The sequence below is a fragment of the Myotis daubentonii genome, chromosome 8 (assembly GCF_963259705.1).
Source record: "Myotis daubentonii chromosome 8, mMyoDau2.1, whole genome shotgun sequence".
In the NCBI taxonomy this organism is placed as follows: Eukaryota; Metazoa; Chordata; class Mammalia; order Chiroptera; family Vespertilionidae; genus Myotis; species Myotis daubentonii.
Window position 1 is genome coordinate 35,004,803 of NC_081847.1, and position 22,576 is coordinate 35,027,378.

At 47.2% G+C, this 22,576-nt stretch overlaps 1 pseudogene; it reads left to right on the forward strand.

Moving 5' to 3' along the window:
* The first annotated feature begins 13,006 nt into the window (after window positions 1-13,006).
* On the forward strand, window positions 13,007-18,632 carry LOC132240180 (small ribosomal subunit protein eS26-like; annotated as a pseudogene).
* Window positions 18,633-22,576: the final 3,944 nt, after the last annotated feature.

Below are 22,576 nucleotides of genomic sequence, written 5' to 3' on the forward strand. Positions count from 1 at the left end.
GCCACATGGGTGTGTCTCTATCTCTTGCTCCCCTTCTCTTTCCCTCTCCCCAGTTTCTCATTGCACTAGGCCTTGTCTTTTGGAGTCTAGAGGAGGAAGCCATGGACTCCTCTCTGACTACCTCCTGTCCTTCCACATCTTCCCCAAGTCCAAGGCACTTGGTACACAGTTCCAGAGAGATGCTTCTCTCTGACTTGGCCAGCTCTGCTGTCTTTCCACTGGGCTGTAAGCTTCAGAAGGCTGGGTAGGAGCCTCGTGAATACTGTTGAGTGAAAAATGGATTCTGACTGAGACGTGCATCAGGCCTGGGAGACTCAGAAAGACTGGAGAAGAGAAAGAACAGAAACCAGCAAAACAACAGGGCTGAAAAGGAATGTCCGTAAGAAGCACACAGGAAGGGAGAGAGAGACAGAGAGAGCGAAGCATCCATGTAAGAGAGACAAATCGATTGCCTCCAAGAGGCCAGGGATCAAGCCTGCAACCGAGGTACGTGCCCTTGACCGGAATCGAACCTGAGACCCTTCAGTCTGTGGGCCGAACTCTACCCACTGAGCAAACTGGCTAGGGCAGGGCCCATGTTCTTTAGAGAAGATTGTCTCCCTAACATTTTCTTCTTCTTTTTATTTTTACTTTTTTAAAAAAATCCAGTCTTTTCATTTTATAGACAGGACACTGAGGAGAAGTGATCCATCCAGTCCCACGTTGGTATTTATTTTTTCATCTTTATTTGTATTTATTTTTACATATTTTTAATTGATTTCAGAGCGGAAGGGAATGGGGGAGAGAGCTAGAAACATCAATGATGAGACAAAATTATTGATTGTCTCCTGTACATCCCACACTGGGGATTGAGCCTGTAACCTGGGCATGTGACCTGACTGGGAATTGAACCATAACCTCCGGATTCATAGGTCGACGCTCAACCACTGAGCCATGCTGGCTAGGCTTGGTATTTATATTTAAATAAGCCAAAATAGGAATGCCAATTGGTGCAAACTTTTTTTGGGAAGAGGCTAAATGTAACCCACCTATATCTAAAATGCTCATGTCCACAAATCCAGTGCTATTCTTCTAGGAATTTTCCCTACAGTTGTATTTGGATTTATTGGTTTGGTGCTCAGGGGGAAAAAAGTACACTGTATTGTTTTAATAGAGGAGAAAAAGCAAGTTAAAAAGTATTTTCAGAACTAACCAGTAGGGGGCGCCTTTAGGTCGGGGGATTGGTCAGGTTAGCCTAGCAAGCCTGGGTTTAAAAGACAAAAACAAATGCCAATACCCAGCCTTTCTCAAAGGACATCATCTCACCCTCATCTCACCCTCGAAGTTTTTGTTACAGACAATACCTACATGTTTTACATCCTTGTTGCCCTTCCTCACAACAATACTCTTTACAAAAAAAAAAAAAAAAAAAGGCAATTCTAACTCCTAAATTCTTATATTGTTCTGCTGGCCTTATTTCTCTCCAGCCCATCTCTCAAACCTCCCCTGTCAGAATTCAGTTTGTTAGAATTTGGAAGTTGACTTGTACAGTGTCTTCTGTGGGCTTCACGACAAACTGACGGTATAAATCTTATTATTCCTATAAACAGATGAGGACATTGAGGCCCTGCACAGTCAAGGCCAAAAAAAAGACAGTGGCAGATCCAGGGGCCCAGAGAAACCTAAATGAAGTAAATGAATTAAGTGCTAACGGTGGGCTTCGGGTGCTTTCTCAACCCTCTAACGTCTGCTGCCTCCTCTACCCTCTGCATTTTCGCCCATTTTCATGTCTCCAAATGCAATCTTTCCTTCCCATCTCCTGTGAGTCACTTATCCTTTCTCTTGGCCCCTCTCTATCCTCTGGCTTCCAGAGGTTTGGGGCCCTTTTGGTCGGCCACTCTTCACCCCACCGCCCCTCCCCTCCGCTCTCCCCCCTATTCCCCCCCCCGACTCTCCCCCCCAGATCCCCTCCACTCCCCCCCCCCGCCACACACACACACACACACACACACACACACACACTACTGTCTCTACCTCAAGGAGTCTAGGCAAGGGTTCTCTACCTCCCTTGGAGGTCCCTTCCCACCCTGACAGCCTCAGCTAGAGGCCCATCCACGTGGCCGGGACCCTGAGGCGAGAGCCGAGCGGGGACTTGCCTGAAGCTAGTTAACAGCAGGACCCACCACTTGCCCAGGAATCAGTCCAACGCCCGCCCAGCCACAGGCAGTGAGGATGCGTCCTCACAGGACCCAACCTCCCACAGGGGAGTCCTGAATTTCTAGGCTTTCCTCCTAGCCTGCGTGCTTCCTGCAGCACCTGCCCTTCCAGTCCGGCCAGACACACACTCCGTTCACCTTTCAATCACATTGTGCAGCAGCACCCCCATTCCCACCCCCACCCCGCCCCCCGGGGCAGGCTGCTCCGGCCCTGGGATGCCCCTCTCGGGGCCTGGGTTCTTTCTCAGTCTGGGTTCCCAGTCTAGAAGATCCACAGGCTCCCCTCAGCTCAGGCGCGCAGCACTTTTTCCTCCTCTATCCCCAGTGCAGTAGCTTTTCATTTAGCTAGTCTTTCAAGGAGGAGAAGAGAATTAAATAGAATCTCCTGGCCCCCAGGACATTTACAATAACAGTTCATGAAGAACTGGGCTTTGAGCTGATGAAGTGCCATTCCAGAAGGGGTGAGACCTACAAAGGCAGGAGGGAGAGAAGAAAGAGACTGTGGCAGGCTCAAGTCTGCGCTCCTGCCTTCCTCTCTCCCCGCCTCTCAGGAGGTGACAGGAAACCTTTTAACAACACAATCCTGGTTGTGGTGTTGTTGCCTCATTTAAGATCCTTTTGGCTTCTCGCCCTCCAGGAACAGCACTTGGTGTGGTGAGCAAGGCCACATGGGATCTGGCTCCTCACTTGGGTTTTACCTCCAGTTTGTATTCATCCAAGTGAAGTATTCACTCATTCATTCAACAATCATTTATTCTGGGCCAAGCTCTGGGCTAAGGAGAGAAAGACAGTAAAAGGGGTAACACATAAACATACTCTTGCACCTGCTGTCAAAAGTCGTAAAGAACAATGAGGAATGGGAGGGGAGGCCTCTTGGAGGAGATGGCACCTGTGCTGAGACCTGGTGAAGGAGGAGTTAGCCTGGGAGGCCACAGGAAGCCAGAGCAGCAGAGGAAATGATGGAGAGGCTGGCAAGACAAGGCAAAAGGAGAAGCCCTGCTTCCCCTCCTCTACCTGCTGAAACTGTCAAAACATCCATCCAACAACAGTGTCTGCGGGGGGTGCACAGCCCTAGAATTCTAGGGCTTCACAGCCTCGTTGGGAGACTGCATAAGGAAGCAAGCGCAGTTCAGGTGCTCGGATGGAAGTCCCATCAGGGTACTGTCGGCAGACAAAGGAGGTCGTCCATCCAAAGACAGTGTCCAAAACAATGCAAGAGGTGGGCCAGGCGAGGTGTGATGCCACCCTGTCACTGAGTGGCTCATGTAGGTGCCAAGAACACATACTAGCTTCATGTATTCCTCCAACAGCCCCAGAGTTGGCATTGCTCCCATTTCAGAGATGGGGAAACCGAGGCACAGAGATGAGCAACTTGCCCAAGGGCCCTCAGGCAGTGAGGATAGGTCTGGAAAAAGGAAAAGCCACGTGCTGGATCCCAGGTAACATTGACAAGGGCTTCCAGGGACCCTGTGTGTGTAAACTTGCCAACTTGTTTCCTCTTCTTTCCATCATCACCAGCCACTCTTGCTACTTCTGGCCCCTCTCCGCTAGCAGGGTAGGGTCTCCTCCCAGTGGTGAGGCACAAAGACCAGGATGAGGGGGCAGGCCTGACTCTGCCTGCAGACAACCCTGGGAGAAGACCTTGACCCAGATGCTCCTCAGCAACTAGATTTTCTAGCCCCCCCCCCCCCCCCAGAGGCTGCCTCCTCCCCTCTGCTCCCACTGCCTGCAGTTGCCTGCAAATTGCTTCCAAGTGTTGATCATCACAGCAGGCCCAATCTAATCAACACCTGAGAGGGTGGGGACTGGGTGTCCCAGGGCGCTTGGCATCCTTATCTCCCCTGAGCCCTGAGGACAGAGGGGAGGCAGGGCATGGGTCATGGATCCCTTTCTCTGAGTCCTGAACAGGCCACTGGCTTTCCCAAGGTCATGCAGACCCTTCCAGGTAAAGCTGGGGTTAGGGCTCAGCTCCCATTTCCTAGCAGCTCCTCTCCTTTCCTGAGCTGAGCGAGCCTTGGAGGGCACGCGGAAGACTCACAGGAAGGTGTCCTGGTAGCCACCGCCGGTCAGGACTCTCGGACAAGCTAGCGTCAGCCCCCTTCCAAGTATGGGCCTTGGCGAGGTGACCTCAGACGGAAAATGTCAGCACTAGCAGGAATCGCAACAGCACCCAGCGTAAACCTTTTCTGGTTTGGATGGGGCGACAGAGGAGCAGAGAAAGGCACCGTCTGCCAAGGCCACAGCAGTTAGGCCCAGGCTCGCCCTGCGCTCCTCGCCCGGCGCATGGTAAGAGGGGCTCCTCCTCCCAGTGCACCTTCCTCACAGGCTCTCCCTGCAGCAGGCAGAGTGAAGCTTGGGGGCCGGGTCTGAAGTCTCACTCTCCCACTTAGTTGCTGTGTAACTTTGGGCCAATGAATTCCCTTCTCTGAACCTGTTTTTCCATATGTGAAATGGGAGAAATAATAATGGCTTCTTTAAGTTGTGGGGAGAACTTAATGAAATAACCCTTCAGAATCCAAGCTCTTCCTGGGAGCCTGGCAGGAGATGACAGGTCCTGCTAATACCTACGGGGTGGTCAGACATCTATCCCACAGATTCTCTTTCCTCTCGGATGGCAAATACACCCAAGCTCAGAGACACGCATCTTCTTCCGAGGCTTTGAGACAGGCTTAAAAATCCTCCCCCCCGGCCACAGGCACTGGGCTTCTCTGGAATGGTTTCTCTGACCTAAGGGAGATGACACAGCCGCTGGGAATGCTCCGGGGAGAGAGCTCTCAGGGGCTGGTGAATGGACGGAGAAGGCAGAATCCCTTCTCACCCTGCCGTCCTGGTTCCTGAGAGCTTATCCAACCTCAGGAAAAGCCTCCTGGGTACAGAGGCTAGCAGGGCAGAGGGGTTCCTGGGGAGCAGCCCAGGGGTTCCTGGTGCCAGCCCCAATCTCCCTCCTCCCATAGAAACACGTCTGCTGAAGGCAATGCCATATGAGGTGCAGTGGAGCCGAAAGCTGCTGACAGCAGGCCTCTGAGGAGCGTGGTGGGGAGGAGCGGGGAGAAGGAAGAGAAAGAGGAGGAGGAGAGAGGCCAGGCGGGTCCTGCTCCCTTCTCCGCAGCCCACCCCAGACAAGCTAAGAAAAGCTCTGGGCGAGAAAAACCGCCAAGGATGCACAGTTGTCCTCCCCACTGAGCTGGAGGCCCTTCCTTCCCTGAGCCAGCTGCCCCAGGCAGATTAGTATTCGGCTCCGGAAAAGCAGGCCCCACACGCCAGCCCACGGGAGGCTGCCAGCTGAGTCAGCCTCTTTACCTGTCAGGAAATCATTCATAAAATATGACACGTTCCCAACTCCCAGCTCCCAGCCTCACCCCAACCACAGTCCCCAGCCAGCTACACAGCACATTGCCTCCAGCCCCCTCCCTCCCACCTTCCCCCAGCCACTTGACACTTTTCTCCTGGGATGAAGAAGAATGAGACCACCATGAAATAAGGCCACCTTGGCCTCAGTAAATCAGTATTTACTGGCCTGCCCCGGGGACAACAACAGAGTCAAGAAGAGCAACGACTTCACTCAATTATGAACAAATGTCAGCAACAGGACTTCCAAAAGGTTTTCACTGTCATGGCCACGCCGGAGGCGGCACTTCTTTATCTCCAGTTTATGTACAGATGGCTAGAGGCTTCCAGGACACCTTGCTAGTCACAGGTCCCTGGGCCAATGGAAGGCTGAGGCCCACACAGGAGAAGTGACCTGCCCCACGCCACATGAAGCCCACGTCCTTGAAATGTAAATGATGCTCCATTTTGTTCTTTTCACTCCCCATCACTCCAACCCTGATGCACTTACCCGGGAGATAAACTGCAGGTTGCTCTCTTGCTGAAGAACTGAATGCCTGGACCTTACTAACCTCCAGCCTCATTATACGTCCCCTCCTCACCTTCTCCAGCCAGTCTGGCCTCCTTGTTTCTCAAACACATGAAGCCGGCCTCAGGGCCATTGCACATGTCACCCCTGTTTCTCTTTCACTCATTACAGGTCAGACTCCTCATCATCCTGCAGGACTAGGTTCCTTGTCACCTCCTCAGAGAGACCTTCCTTGACCACCAGAAGCGGCCCCCCTCACACGTTCCCTCTCCTTGGGAGCATGTTAAAAATGCAGCTCCCCGTTTCACTCCTTGAAAACAGTTCCTAGCCTAACCCATAGCCAGTGTACTTCTTTGCCTACCTACTATCTGTCTCCACATGTAGAGTAAGCCTGTGAGGTTGGTTTTGCTCACGTGGTTCCCCCAAGGCCTAGCACATGCCTAGTGCCAAGCAGACCTTTGGTAAATATTTGTTATATGAAAACCAACTCCTGGCTTGTGTGGCTCAGTTGACTGAGCATCATCTCATGCACCAGAAGGTTGTGGGTTCAATTCCCGGTCGGGGCACATACCTAGGTTGTGGGTTTGAACCCCAGATAGGGGGTGCAAGAGGCAACCAATCGATGTATCTCACATGGATGTTTCTCTCTCTCTCTCTCTCTCTCTCTCTCTCTCTCTATATATATATATATATATATATATATATATATATATATATATATCCCTTCCTCCTTCTCTAAAATCAATCAAAAACAAACACCTGAATGACTTCTCATTGTATATGATCAGAACCCCTCAAGATGGCAGTCAAGTCCCTCTATCGCAGTGATTCTCAACCTTGGCTGCACATTAGAATCACCTGGGAATCTTTTTAAAATCCCGATTTCTGGTGCCTCATGCCACTGCTCTATCGGATAGAAACCTGTGGGTCGTGAACAATGAAAATACATCCTGCATATCAGATATTTACATTATGATTCATAACAGTAGGAAAATTACAGTTATGAAGTAGCAACGAAAATAATTTTATTGTTGGGGGTCACCACAACATGAGGAACTGTATTAAAGGGTCGCAGCATTAGGAAGGTTGAGAACCACTGCTCCTCTGACCATACCACCAAGTCAACCAGTTAAATGATCAAACTCATTCTCTTCATTCATCGTTCTTAGTTGATGTTCATGAGAGAGAGGCTCAGAAGAGCACTGGAGGGAGTCCAGATACAGCCCCACCCGCCCAGGTAAGCATCGGACAGTGGAGGTGTGAGAGCATCTGTAAGACACGCCACATAGTGTCAGTGTGTCTATTCTCTGCACCATCAATAGTGGCAGAGTCATCAAACACTTGCTGCTTCATGAGAAGGGTTTCAAGTTGCGTCTGGGTCACCCTTCTGATCCATCCTAATCAGCATTTACCAAGTACCCACCAGGACTACGTTAGAAGCCAAGGCAAATATTCCCAAATGATAGGACTGCAGGGTCCTCAACTGTGTGTATACACTAAAATCACCTGGGAGCACGTTAAAAACACAGCTGCCCTGATCCCTCCCATTTCACTCCATGCTGAGTTCATAGGTCTGAGCTGGGGTAAGGCGAGTGCCCAGGAAGACTCTGACACACACCCAAGGTTGTCAGTGATTCTAAACCCTGGCCATGCACCTGAACTACCTGAGGAGCATCTGAAAACACGGATGCCAGGCCCCTCTGCTACCAGAGATCCTGCGCTGGTGTTTTTCCAACATCCCCCAGGTGATTCTATGGTGCAGCCAGGGTTAAGAACCACTGCCAAAAAAAAAAAAGGAAAAAGAACCACTGCCCAGATCCTTGTTTTCTAGACTATTCTAGTTGCCCAAGTCAGAGGACCTGGGTCATCTTGTGGAAGGTGGATGTTTAGGGTCAAGGCCACCCGACTGCCACTGCCAGCACTGTTAGTGAACCCTGCCTGAGCTCTTCTTATGGCTGCGCTGGGCACACCCCCTACCCTTAATGCCTTCGCTCCCACCGCAGCTGGGAGACGGCTAGGAGAAGGCAAGACCAGAGGGCAGGGCACGGTGTTCTGTCACTCTCCTGCTTCATGCCTGTCCATGGTTCCTTTCAGGGCCAAGTCCTAAGGCTCACCTGGCACATTCTGACCCCTGTCTCCCTGGACCAGGGGTGGGCAAACTTTTTGGCTCGAGGGCCACAATGGGTTCTTAAACTGGACCGGAGGGCCGGAACAAAAGCATGGATGGAGTGTTTGTGTGAACTAATATAAATTCAAAGTAAACATCATTACATAAAAGGGTACGGTCTTTTTCTTTTTTTTTTTATTTAGTTTTATTCATTTCAAACGGGCCGGATCCAGCCCGCAGGCCGTAGTTTGCCCACGGCTGCCCTGGACTCTTCTCTTGGCATTTTCCTCAACACTCACCCCAGGCAGCCGGTGTCAGCTTAATCTATGTCTAGTTCTTCCATAAGCGCCATGCCCCTTCCCACCTCCCTATGAGGCAACACTTTCCCCCATAGCAGCACCATCACCCCTCCTGCCTGCTTGCCTCACTCATGCTGGTGCCTCGCCCCAGTCAATCAGACACGTTCCTTCTGGGCTCCTAGGTTGCGTCCCACACACCTCCTCCAGCGGGCATGTCACACTGCCCTGGGGTTGACGTCCACCTCCCTGAGGGCAAGGCTGTGTGTTCCCAGCATCAAACACAGGCGTGTACACAGGCACGTAGGAATCTGGGGACGCAGAGGGGAGCCAGGGTAAGTTGTGCTTTCAATGACTCTGGCCAGGTGCAGAATGCTTTAGACCCCTGGCTGGGCAGCTCAGTGTGTTAGAGCATTGTCTCAATACGCCCAAGTTTGGGGTTTGATTCCCAGTCAGGGCACATACAAGAAGCAACATACATATATATATTCCTAATATGCAAATAGACCAAACAGTGGAACAACTGGTCACTATGACATGTGCTGACCACCAGGGGGCGCATGCAGAACATGGCAGGCATTGGCCATGCGGAATGGTGGAGCAGCTGAGTGGCGGCGCCAGACCAAGGTGGAGCACCGGTCACAGTCATCGGGACTAGCCTCTGGTGGTTACTGAAAATTCTTTGCTCCCGTGCACCATGGTCCCACTGGGCACTTGCACCAGCTGCCAGCACCAGAGTCGCTGCTCGTACCCACTGCCGGCACCTGGCGCTGGGCCCAATCACTCGGCGCCATCAGCGGGTGCAAATGGCGGCTGCCGGCCTGATCACCTCTAAGGGTTTCTCCACCTCCCCTGGCTCCTGAGGGGTGATCGGGGCAGCACCGCTGCTCAGCCCGCTGATGGTGCCAGCCCCAATCACTCTGCGCGGTCAGCGGGTGCGAGCGGGGCTGGTGCTATCGGTGTGTGAGAGCAGCGGTGGCAGGAGCTGGGCTGCCGGCAGACAGGGGCCCCGGGGCCCGCAGTGGGAGGGGCCGAGCAGGGGCACAGAGGGTGGGCTGAGACCTGCCCCTGTGCCCACCTCAGCCTCCTGGCCCACAGTTCCTTTCAAGGTGCACAAATTAGAGCACTGGGCCCCTAGTGATTACATAAATAAGTGGAACAACAAATCAATGTTTCTCTTTCTCTCTCCCTTCCTCTCTCTCTAAAATCAATCTTTTAAAAAAGGATTTTTTAGAGAACAAGAGCCTCAAGCAGGGCAGTCAGAGTTCAGTACCAGCCCAAGGACTAGAAAATCGCCACAAGAATGCAAATCCCGGAACTGACAGGCTAGAAATTACCAAGAGATGCCTTATCACTTGGTTAAAATCTAGATTCTACTGGACACCAGATGTGGGCCTTTAGGCAAGCTATTTAACTTATCTGCACCTCAGTTTTCTCATCTGTATAATAGAGATAAGTATAGTTTTAACTCAGACTTGCTAAAGGCAGTAAAGCAAGCTAATGTACATAAAGCACTTAAAACAGTGCCTAGCATAAGCAATCACTCAGGAAATGTCTGCAATTATTATTATTACTCATGAAACACCGTGCTGGAAAGGCCTTCAGAAATCATCATTAAATCACTCCTGAATTTTATAGCCAGGCAACCAACGCAGAACATAGGCAGGTCTCACTGGCACGTCTGTCCAGGCTTGGAAACCCAGAGCAGGGCCACTGAGAGAGCTGGTGAGGGGCTGCCGGGAGTCAGGTGATGGGCTGGCAGGATTCCAGCCTGGAGTTTCTAATGACTTGGAGTCCCAACATCTCAGCTCTGTTTCAGGCAAAATCGCTGAGCATATTTTAGGATCAGCAAAAACCCACAATGCCTTTGGCTGAGCACTTTCCCTCTTCTTGTGGAAGCCCAGGGGTATTTTCTAGGAAATTGAGCCCATCTGTTTCTGATTCATTTGTACTTAACTCATCACCAGGCTGTTTTGTAAGAGTGCTTTGATGTGAAAGCCGCCTTACTCCATAAGCCTCTCTAAGCCTCTATTTAGTCAACAGTGGGTAAACGGGCCTCTCAGAAGAGGCTAGAGGCAGCTTCTTGCTCTCCCTCAACACATGGGCCACGTGAAAGGGAAGTGCGGCCCTAAGACACCCCCGCTTCGGGCCTGTCAGCGCCTGCAGTGAGGTCTCCCCAACCATTCACTCCCTCTCCTCACCAGGCACTGTAACCCGGAGTCCTCCTTGTCAGCCACTTACAGCCTGTCCACAGGGATTTACGACTTCCTGTGTGTTGCTTGGGTTTCTCGAAGTTGACTTCAAGTTCCTCAAGGATGAGAGACCAAGTCTCCGAATGCACTGGGCCCTCACAGCCCTGGCCCCATGCCTTACACATAGTTACAGGGACCATTATTTCCAAATCAAAAACCCATGAAAAAGATCTAACCAGTATGAGGGTTCTCAAAGGGACACAGGGGCAAAATATTTGAAATTGGGCTGCCGTACACTAGTTGTGAGCGGCTCATAGAACATCTGGTTGAATTGAATGTACCAGGCGTAAAGGGAAGAATCTCCCCTTCCCTCTGCTACCCGGACAAAGCACCCCATGAAGTCTCAAATGTGCTGTTGATTCAGCAAGGTGAAAAAGTGAAGAACCCCTAATTCAACAGAATCAATAAAACTCCTGACTAAATTCAAGTGTGACTGAGTCATAACAAGCTCTAGGGGAAAGCAGGGTGTTTTCAAGGATGTCCCCAACTTTGGGTTGATTTCAAGGCAGCACAACCCACGATCCAGAGGCATCAATTAGAGGTAGTATCTTGTCAGGGTTCCCAGTAGGCTGGTCATATTCATTATTTATTAAAGACCTATTCAGGGGTCTAAGGCAGGGAATGGAGGGTATAGCTGAGTGGCTCTCAAACTGGAGTATGCATCAGAATCATCCTTTAAGGGCTAGTTAAAAACAGATCACTGGGTGTCATCCAGAGAGTGCCTGACTCAGATCTAGAGTGGGACTCAAGAATTTGCATTTCTAACAAGTTCCTAGGTAACTTGATGCTATTGGTCTAGAGCAGCGGTTCTCAACCTGTGGGTCATGATCCCTTTGGGGGTCGAATGACCCTTTCACAGGGGTTGCCTAAGACCATCGGAAAACACATATATAATTACATGTTGTTTGTGTGATTAATCACTATGCTTTAATTATGTTCAATTTGTAACAATGAAATTGGGGGTCACCACAACATGAGGAACTGTATTAAAGGGTCGCGGCATTAGGAAGGTTGAGAACCACTGGTCTAGAGCAAGCATGTCAAACTCGCTGCCCTCAACAAATATGTTTGCAGCCCAGCAAATATAATGGTATGTAAGAAACATTTTAATAAAAATTTCATAACTTAATTTTTACAATATCCTATTATACATAATTATTAATAACGAACTACAACATTTGCTAATGACTGATTACTGTCATCGTGTTGCATTCATTTCCCTTATGCACCTTACGCACAGGCGCACCATTTCTCTCCACTAATACTAGCAGCGAATATTTTAGCAGCCGATTGCCACGTCAGTAGTCTTGGACTGACTTGTTTGGTGTGCGCAACAGGAAATATTTCGCTTTTGGAGAACAAGAAAAATAGGTTTATTTGCATTACACTTATTAATTTGTGCAGTTATTCAGTGTCTGGTAAGTTAATGTTCAAGAAAAAATACTAATTTTTATTAAAATGTTTTATTATTTTGTTAATGATTACATATTTCAGCCCTTTGTATTCAGCATCTATTGAAATAAACCTACATTTCTATGAAAATTGAAGGTTGTGTTATTTTGCGGCCCACATAAACTTAAACCTTGTTTATTGGGCCCGTGTTAGCCTTTGAGTTTGACATGCTTGGTGTAGAGACCACACTTTGAAAACCACTGGTCTAGCCATTCATTTAGTCCTGAGGTGAAAATTTCATTATGTTTCATTTTACTTTTTCTCCAAATACTGTGGTTTAAAACTAACGACCAAAGATAGGTGATAGTGGTGATGATGCACCATTCTGAAGTAGGCACTGGGCTTGGTGCCTTACAGAGACCACCTCATTCAATCTTCACAATTACCCTGTGAGGTAGATACTTTCTGCATTTTATAGACGAACCTCAAAGGTGCAGAGAAGTGAAGCAAACCTCCTCAAAGTACACACAGCGTAGCTCTGGAGCTGGTACACAGCGAGTGGCCAATACGTCCAGTGAATGAGTACATTCGTGAACACAGATGGTAAGAGGCAGATTTGAACTGGAGTCTGAATTTAAAGCTCAACTCACTCTACCTTAGCAGGAAGCTAAGTTCTGGGAAGGAAAGAATTAAAACTCTTCCCTCCCTCCCTCCCTCCCTCCCTCCCTCCCTCCCTCTCTCCCTTCCTTTTTTCCTTTCCTTCAGTTCTCTCTACCCCTGCCCTTCCTTTCCCTTTCTTTCTCCTCTGCCTCTTTTCCTTACTTTTGGATTTTATGAAAGTAGTGATACGACTAAAACTTTTCTGCACCTAGTCTTGACTGTCAAGATGAGAGAGACAATGAAAAGAAATGGTAAGGAGCTGGTTCCAGAAGGACCTTGAGAAGTGGGACATTGAAGACTCTCAGGTATGGGGCCAGATCAGCCCTAGAAACAAGGCATTCATTCAGGTGGTTGGTGCGGAGGAAGTTCAGTTGCTTTGTTTGGGAAAAAAATTTTTTTACAAAAATAATAGATGTTCTTAGCAATTTGGGGAGCAGGGAAGAAAGTTGTTTTAACTTTTTATCTTTTTTTCAGCTCAGTTTGAATGTTTTATTGTGCACCTTTCAGGTATTATCTCTATAAATAAAACACACTGATTTTTGCTTATGTTGAAAAAGTTGGAAACTACAGATTAGCAAATGAAAATATCAAAAACCTGTAATTCCATGACCCAGAAATAGCTACAGATAACGTTTTCCTTTATATCCACTCTATCCAATTAGTTATTTTTATGTAAACATTTTTTTACAAGAGTAGGTTCACCTTGTTCTTACTGATTTTTTAGCCTCACATTATGATCATGATCCTTTTCCTAATACTGTTTTCTTCAGTATTAGTTTCAATGGCTAAATGCTATTCCATTATATACCTATACCATAAAGTATATAGCTAAACCTCCATTGCCTGATATTATGTTGTTTTCAACTGTTTGTAATATAAATTTTAGTTTATTTTGGACTAGTGCATTTGATTCATTATAGGGTTACCCATGGTTCAAAAGAGCCCATTTAAATCAAGAGATGATATTTAAGATTCCTCCTGCTTTAAGACAGGGATGTTTCAATGGGGGTTTGATTTTGTAATACTTCTGAATTTATGTAAATTCTGTTAAAACCTTTCCAATTGGAATTTTATGGAATGTGGATTACATCTTAGTAAAAAAACAAACAATATCCTTTCCAATTGGGAGTTAGAAGACCAAAGTTCCAATTACTATCATGTGACCTCACGTAAATGTAACCGCCCCCTCCCATGTGTCGTTTTTCTCAGACACCAACTCTCAGGGGGTCCTGACCTTCAAACAAGATTATGTACACGGCCCTGGCCAGTGTGGCTAAGTTGGTTGAGCATCGTATCATGCACCAAAATGTTGCAGGTTAGATTCCCGGTCAAGGCACATGCCTGGCTTGTGGGCTTGTAGGAGGCATGCAGGAGTCAGCCAATCAATGTTACTCACATAGAAGGTTCTTTTTTTCTCTCTCCCTCCCCACCTCTCCCTTTCTCCCTCTCTAAAATCAATAAAAAGATATTTGAAAAAAAATTATGTATATGATGAAACGAATGCCAGAAACTAGTTGTTTTTTATTTATAATCACCAAAGCAAGAAACAACCCAGTCCACTGGTGACAAGTAAATAAACAAAAAAACAAAACTGGGATGTAGCTATACTATGAAATACAAGCCAGGCTTAAAAAGGAAAAAAAAAAAAAAAACACCTACTGATATGTCAATAACATAGATGGATCTAAAAAACATTATGCTGCCCTGCCAGTGTGGCTCAGTTGGTTGGAGTGTTGTTCCGTACACTGAAAGGTTGTGGTTTGATTCCCAATTGGGGGAATCGGTCAATGTTTCTCTCTCACATTGTTGTTTCTCTTTCTCTCTTCCCACCCCCTACGCTCTCTCTAAAAATCAATAAACATGTCCTCAGTGAGGATTAAAGCAAAAACCCCAAAACAATATGCTTTGTAGCAGAAGCTAAGAACATAAGACTACATGATGAATTATTCCATTTATACAACATTCTGAAAAGGCAAATTGTGGGAACAGAAATCAAGTCAGTGGTTGCTACGGAGGGGAGGGGGCTAACTCTAAAGTCTTATGAGGGGCCTTTTTTGGGGTGATGGATATTTTGTATCTTGACTAGAGGCCTGGTGCACAAAACTAATGCATGGGTAGGGTCCCTAGGCCTGGCTGGCGATCAGGGCCAATCGAGGCCTTCCGGCTGCCAGCCGGGGCCTTCCTTCATTCCGTGCTGCCCCCTGGTGGTCAGCGCACGTCATAGTGAGTGATAGAACTCCTGGTTGAACTCCCACAGGGACCCTTTGCATATTAGCCATATATATATATATATAGACTAGAAGCCCAGTGCACGAAATTCGTGCACTTGGTAGGAGGGGGCGGGTCCCTCAGCCCTGCACCCTTTCACAGTCTGGGAGCTCTTGGGGGATATCCGACTGATGGCTTGGGCCCACTCTACCTGGGCCTAAGCCGGCAGTCAGACATTCTTAGTGGTGCTGCGGAGGCGGGAGAGGCTACCGCCACCACTGCTGTGCTCGCCAGCTGTGAGCCCGGCTTCTGGCTGAGCAGTGCTCCCCCAGTGGGAGCACACTGACCACCAGGGGGAAGCCCCTGCATTGAGCGTGTGCCCCCTGCTGGTCAGTGCCCATCATAGTGACCGGTTGTTCTGCTGTTTGCTTGATTTGCATATTAGCCTTTTATTATATAGGACTGTGGTGGTAGCATATAACTACTCATTTATCAAAACTCATCGAACTGTATACTTAAAAAGGGTGAATTTTGCTCTATGTAAAATATGCCTTAATAAACATGGCTCTTGCTCTAACAGGTTTGGCTCAGTGGATGGAGCGTCGGCCTGCAGACTCAAGGGTCCCAGGTTCGATTCTGGTCAAGGGCATGTTCCTTGGTTGTGGGCACATCCCCAGTAGGGAGTGTGCAGGAAGCAGCTGATCAATGTTTCTCTCTCATCGATGTTTCTAACTCTCTATCCCTCTCCCTTTTTCTCTGTAAAAATCAGTAAAATATATTAAAAATTAAAAAAAAAATTAAAAAATAAATAAACATGGCTCCCCATAAAAATATAGCGCTGCCCAAATACAAGGTACATTATCAGTACCACTTTTCATGGAAATCCTGAAATACCTCTGTGAAATATGACATTGGTTAAAATAAGTACAATCCAGCCCTAGTTGGTTTGGTTCCATGGATAGAGGCTCGGCCTGCAGACTGAAGGGTCTTAGGTTCAATTCCAGTCAGGGGCACATGCCCGGGTTGCGGGCTCAATCCCCACTGGGGGGCGTGCAGGAGGCAGCCAATCAGTGATTCTCTCTCATCATTGATGTTTCTATCTTTCCCTCTTCCTTCCTCTCTGAAGTCAATAAAAATATTTTTTTTTTAAAAAAAGAAAATTATGAGTACAGAATATGGTCCACAAGTCACTGCTCTTTCTAGTGCTGCATGGACCTGGTGTGAGGTATTTACTAAATAAATAAATAAATAAATAAAATACAATCCAAAAGAGACCAAATATGCTTAGGAAAGTATTTGTTGTTGGGTTATCTGTGTTTGAAAAGTCCATTTCTACAGTCCAGCAAATGCTCATGTATTAGGTCCCCTTTGGGACCAGCTGGCCATTTGGACTAATAGAATTTCCTTGTCATAACGTACAGTTAAAAACAATCACCAGAGTAAAGAGAAACAACAGTATCAGAACTGAACATTTTCCTCAACCCCAACCAGATAGTCCTTTTTCCTCCAGGGAAGGAATATCTTCTCTTGGCCTGACCACTGCCATCTTAAGGAACACTATGCTCCAAAAGTAAATAAAATACAAAATAATGACCTACAGCTAAAGACCAGGTTAACAGACAGCAGATTTCTAAGCAGAATAGTAGCAAGAGTGAATTGATACAAAGACAAAGTGCTAATGGTAAGAAGGAATCTACCTCAAATCCCCCAACATTGCAGCAAAATCCTTGCCTAACACTCTTGGGCCCTGATCAATGCTCCTCATTCAATAGGTTATAACTGTGACAACATTCCGATACAACAAAGGGGCTGGAGTAGTTCCTGGAGTTCATAGTGGGATCTGAACTATATAGCAAATGGGAGTGAGGATATAATCTCCTCTTGATAGAAATCATACTCTTGGTTATCTCTGCCCTCAGCTTATCACCCTACTCCCCCAGGGCCCAATAGAGCCCTGCCCAAAGTAGGTGCTCCAAGAATGTTTGAGTCAGGTAACAGGTGTTCCATTGCTCTTGGAAGGTGTCCTTTGGAAGATGGGTGCCCAGTCTGGCTGCCTTACACTAAAGACTCATCTATGATCTATGTTAAAACAGAGCAACCATCAAACCAACTTCCCCAGCCCTAGCTGGTTTGGCTCAGTGTATAGAGGGTGTGCCTGCAGACAGAAGGGTCTTAGGTTTAATTCCAGTCAAGGGCACATGCCTGGGTGCAGGCTCAATCCCCAGTAAGGGGCGTGCAGGAGGCAGCCAATCAATGATTCTTTCTCATCATTGATGTTTCTCTCTCTCTCTTCCTCTCCCTTCCTCTCTGAAATCAATAAAAAAAAAAAATTAAAAACAAACAAACAAACAAAAACCAAACCAATTTCCCCAGACTTATTCTTCTAAAGCCAGGCAGGTTTGTTTGTTAATAGTCCTGCCATGGCCGGTCTACCCACAGTCTCATTTCATTTCAACTAACAATAGGATCTATTACCAGGTGGGGGTGGGGAGGAGTGGAGCTGACTGATGCCAAAAGTTGGGGTTCCTGAGCTGAAAAACACGTCTCTTATCAAGGAGCCCACAGGCTGGTAGAAAAAAGAATCTTGGAGAAAAAAAATTACAAAAATTTGATAATGATGAGTTCAGCTTTGGTTGAACAGGCATTGTGCTAAGTGAGCTGCTCAAGAACCCTGTGAGACAAGAACTATACCTGGTTTACAAATGGGGAAACTGAGGTTCTGAGAGGTTAGGAGTTTGCCTGAGGTCACACGGTTGGTAGCACAGGGCCCAGAATTAGAACCCCAGTCGTCTGACTCTAGATCCTCCACGTCTGGCCCCTGCAGCAGAGGTCTGGAGGAGACCTGAGAAGTTTATTATGGCACAGAACTATCAGGTGGGCCTCAGAAGTGCCCTGGACACTCGAAGTGTGGGGAAGCATTGTAGGCCCAAGGGAAGAAGAGGCATATGGCTTCATGGCGTGGTGCTGTCAGCATCCGGTAGACTGAATACTCTAGCACAGGACACCTGTTAGGAGGCAGTGGAAATAGCAGTGGTCAAAGATGTGTTGTGGGACTTGGTGTGCTGAGTTTGGGTTTTACCCTGTACATAATGCAGTCACGAGCATTTGAGTGACAGCTGACATGAAATTGTCCCATAAGAATGCTAATGCAGGAAATAAGCCAGACTGGAGAAGCTGTGAGGTTGAAGACTGAAGAGCAGGGGAAGGCAGATGGGGCGGGAGGGCCTGAACTGAGCAGCACAGGAGCTCCTCGGTCAGAATCTGTCCGGGGGCCGACTAGGTGAACTCTCACGAAGAGCCCTGATGGGTTCGTTTCCAAGGTGACCAAGAAAAGAAGGAATAACGGTCGTGCCGAGAAAGGCCGAGGCACGTGCAGCCTATTCGTGCACCAACTGCGCCCGGTGCGTGCCCAAGGACAAGGCCATTAAGAAGTCTGTCATCCGAAACATAGTGAAGGCTGCAGCCGTTTGGGACATCTCCGAGGCGAGTGTCTCCGACGCCTGTGTGCTTCCCAAGCTGTAGGTGAAGCTGCATTACTGTGTGAGCTGTGCCATTCACAGCAAGGCGGTCAGGAATCGTTCCCAGGAAGCCCGGAAGGACTGAGTCCCCTCACCCTGATTCAGACCTGTGGGTGCTGCCCCGTGACCTCCACCAAAGCCCATGTAAGGAGCTGAGTTTTTATTTTTATTTTTTATTTATTTATTTATTTTTAATATATATTTTATTGATTTTTTACAGAGAAGAAGGGAGAGGGATAGAAAGTCAGAAACATCGATGAGAGAGATCGATCAGCTGCCTCCTGCACACCCCCTACTGGGGATGTGCCCACAACCAACATACATGCCCTTGACCGGAATCGAACCTGGGACCCTTGAGTCCGCAGGCCGACGCTCTATCCACTGAGCCAAACCGGTTCGGCTGGAGCTGAGTTTTTAAAGAGTGAAGAAAAGTTCTCTGGGGGGAAAATAAATGGAAATTGTATTTCATATAGCAAAAAAAATAATAATAAAAAAGAACCCTGATGGGAACCCTGGATGGTTTGTTAGGCTGAATCCCGTCAGGTCACCCAGGATCCCATTTCTGAACCAAGCAGGACCCCACAGTTCATGGGCACACTGACATTGGCCAACGACCATATTACAGTTCCCAATCTATAATAATATAAGCATGATATGCTAATTAGACCGGCCGTCCTTCCAGACGACCTTCCGAACGAAGCCGGGGCTGCAAGGGAAGCCTGGGTCCCAGGTGCCTGCCAGCGGCCAGAGGGGAGCCCAGGTCCTGGGTAGCAGAGGGAAGCCGGTGCTGGCAGCCGGGGGAAGGAGGGCCGACTCTTGCACGAATTTCATGCATCGGTCCTCTAGTCCATAATATGAGTGAACTTAACTAGATTGCATTTTAGGTGCCTTCCTGTCCTGACATTCTGTGAATTCTTTTTACATTAGAGTCTAATGATCTCAGGCACATGAGACCCTCAGAAACCTCATGTGCATTCTTGGATACTCTGTTCAAAGGCACCAATTTGCTCTTCTTTGGTACTTGTGGACAGGAATCTTACATAAATTGGAATAATCTCTGTAGAGGTCAGTTTGGCACTGTGATGGTTAATTTTGTGTATTAACTTGGGCGGGCTACGATACCCAGATGTTGGTCAAATATTATTCTGGATGTTTCTGTGAAAGTGCTTTGTTGTGGGGAAGCACGGGACTTGGTTAGAAAGACTGTAAGGAGGAATCTCCAAAAGGTTGGGGGCCTCTAGGTAAGCGGTTCTCAACCTGTGAGTTGCGACCCCTTTGGGGGGTCAAACGACTTTTTCACAGGGGTTGCCTAAGACCATCAGAAAACACATATATAATTACATATTCTTTTTGTGATTAATCACTATGCTTTAATTATGTTCAATTTGTAACAATGAAATTGGGGTCACCATAACATGAGGAACTGTATTAAAGGGTCACGGAATTGGGAAGGTTGAGAACCACTGCTCTAGGTGAACCTTGCCAAAGGCGGCAGACCTTGCCTTGACTTTTCCAAACAAGTCTAAGCCCTCTGGTGTTTTACTAGAATCTTTATATTTAGACTCCAAAATGTCCTTGTTTTAAAGACACTATAGATACATTTGTTTTCTCAAGGATGCTTACCCTGCTGATAGTATATAATAGTTAATTGTAGTTCAAGCTGTTGTTACAATAAAAGTCTAAGGAGGCAGGCAAACGGGGCTGTTTAGATTGCTATAGCCAAGCAGTCCCTTAGCCCTCTCTTTCACAGAAAATGTATCAGAGTAATGCATTCATCCATAGCTCAGGGTCTGCAGGTCAGTCCTGGCACTTTGTGGATGAGATTAACATTTAAATTGGTAGACTTTTCAATCAGAGTAAAGCAAATTCCCCTCCATAGTGTGGGTGGGCCTCCTCTAATCAGTTGAAGGTCTTACTAAAACAAATACTAACTCCCCTGTCTTCCCCAGCAAGAAGGAATTCTGCCAGCAGACTGCTTTGGACTGGATTTGTAACTCCCCCCTGGGTCTTTAGCTGACCGGCTTTCCCTGCAGATTTTGGACTTCTGAAGCCTCCAAAAGCATGTGAACCAATACTTTAAAATAAATAAACCTTGCACTGGCCGGGCAGCTCAGTTGGTTGGAGTGTCATCCCGATGCACCAAGGTTGTGGGTTCCATCCCAGGTGAGGGCACATATAAGAATCAACCAATGAACCATAGGTAGTTTGGCTCAGTGGATAGAGCGTAGAGCATCAGCCTGCAAACTGAAGGGTACTGGGTTTGATGCCGGTCAAGGGCACATACCTCGGTTGCAGGCTCCATCCCCAACCCTGGTAAGGGTGTGTGCAGGAGGCAACCAATCGATGTGTCTCTCTCACATTGATGTGTCTCACTCTGTGTCTTTCCCCCTTCCTTCCACTCTCTCTAAAAATCAATGGAAAAATATCATCGGGTGAGGATTAACAAAACAAACAAAAAGACTCAACCAATGAATGCATAAATAAGTGGAACAGCAGATGGATGGCTCAACAGATTGATGTTTCTCTCTTCCCCCATTCTCTCTAAAATCAATCAAATTAAAAGATAAATCTCTCTCTACACACACACCTCTGTTGGCTGTTCTCTGGAGAGCCCTAATACTGGCAATATTTAGCAAAATTGCAAATGCTAGTTATCACCCATTCACATATGAGAATATGCTGCAACCACAGAAAAGGGTGGAGACTCTGTGTACTGAAGGAAAGATCTCCAAGATATATTAAAAATAGTGTGTATAGTCCAGCTGATATGGCTCAGTGGTTGAACATCAACCCACAAACCAGAAGGATGCCAGTTTGATTCCGTCAGGGCACATGCTCAGGCTGTGGGTTTGATCTGATAGGGGGTTTGCATGAAGCAGCTGATCAATGATTCTCTTTCATCACTGATGTTTCCTTTTTTTAAAAAAGCAACATATTTTTATTGATTTCAGAGAGAGGAAAGGGAGAGAGAAAAAGATAGAAACATCAGTGGTGAGAGAGAATCATTAATCAGCTGACTCCTGCATACCCCCCACCAGAGATTGAGCCCACAACCCAGGCATGTGCCCTGACTGAGAATTGAATCGTGACCTCCTGGTTCATAGGTCGACACTCAACCACTGAGCCATGCCGGCTGGACCATCACTGATGTTTCTATCTCTCTCTTTCCCTCTCCCTTTCTCTGTGAAATCAATAAAAACATTTCTTTAAAGGTATTTTAAAAAATAGTGTGTATAGTATACAATCATCTGTGTAAACAATAACAAAAAAGAGTAAAAATTTAAATTCCTACTGCTTATATGTGGGGAAAACCCTGTAGAGGACACCTAAGAAACTAATAGCAGGGTCACCTGTTGGAGGGCAGCAGGGGAGCCCAGTAAATGGGAAGCAAAGAAGGGAGACGTTTTTGCTTTACTCCTTTTAATACTCTTTGATAAACGCATATTTAGCTTAGGCCAATATGGCTCAGTTGGTTGGAGTGTTGTCCTGTACACCGAAAGATGGCAGGTTCAATTCCCAGTAAGGGCACATGCCCAGGTTGTGGGTTCAATCCCTGGTCAGGGAGGGTGCAGGAGGCAAGTGATAGATGTTTCTCTCTCACATAGATGTCTCCCCTCCCCCCTCCCTCCCCCCCCCCCCCCCCCCGCACCCAGCGCCTCCCTCCCTCTCTATAAAAAAAACACACAAAAAGGTGCATGTATTCTTTGGCTGAGCAATTCCACATTCACATATTTATCTTATAAATGTACTTCCACGCATGCAAAATGACATATATACAAAATATTGAGTTGCAGAATTGCTTATAAGAGAAAAAGAATAGAAATAACTTAAATACCCATCAGTAGGAAACTGGTTAAATAAACCATTCATTTGAAGAAACATGGTACATTTGTTACAAGGAATGAGGCTGCTTTCTCTGTGCTGATGTGGAATGAGTTCCAAGTTAAGTAGAAAAAAGCAAGGTGTGCGTATAGTACACTACCATTTGTGTATGGAGGGGAAAAGTCAAACTCTATGCATATATATTTGTAAATGCATGACATCTACAGAAAAACACAGAATAAACTAATTGCAGTAGTTGCCGCTGGGGAA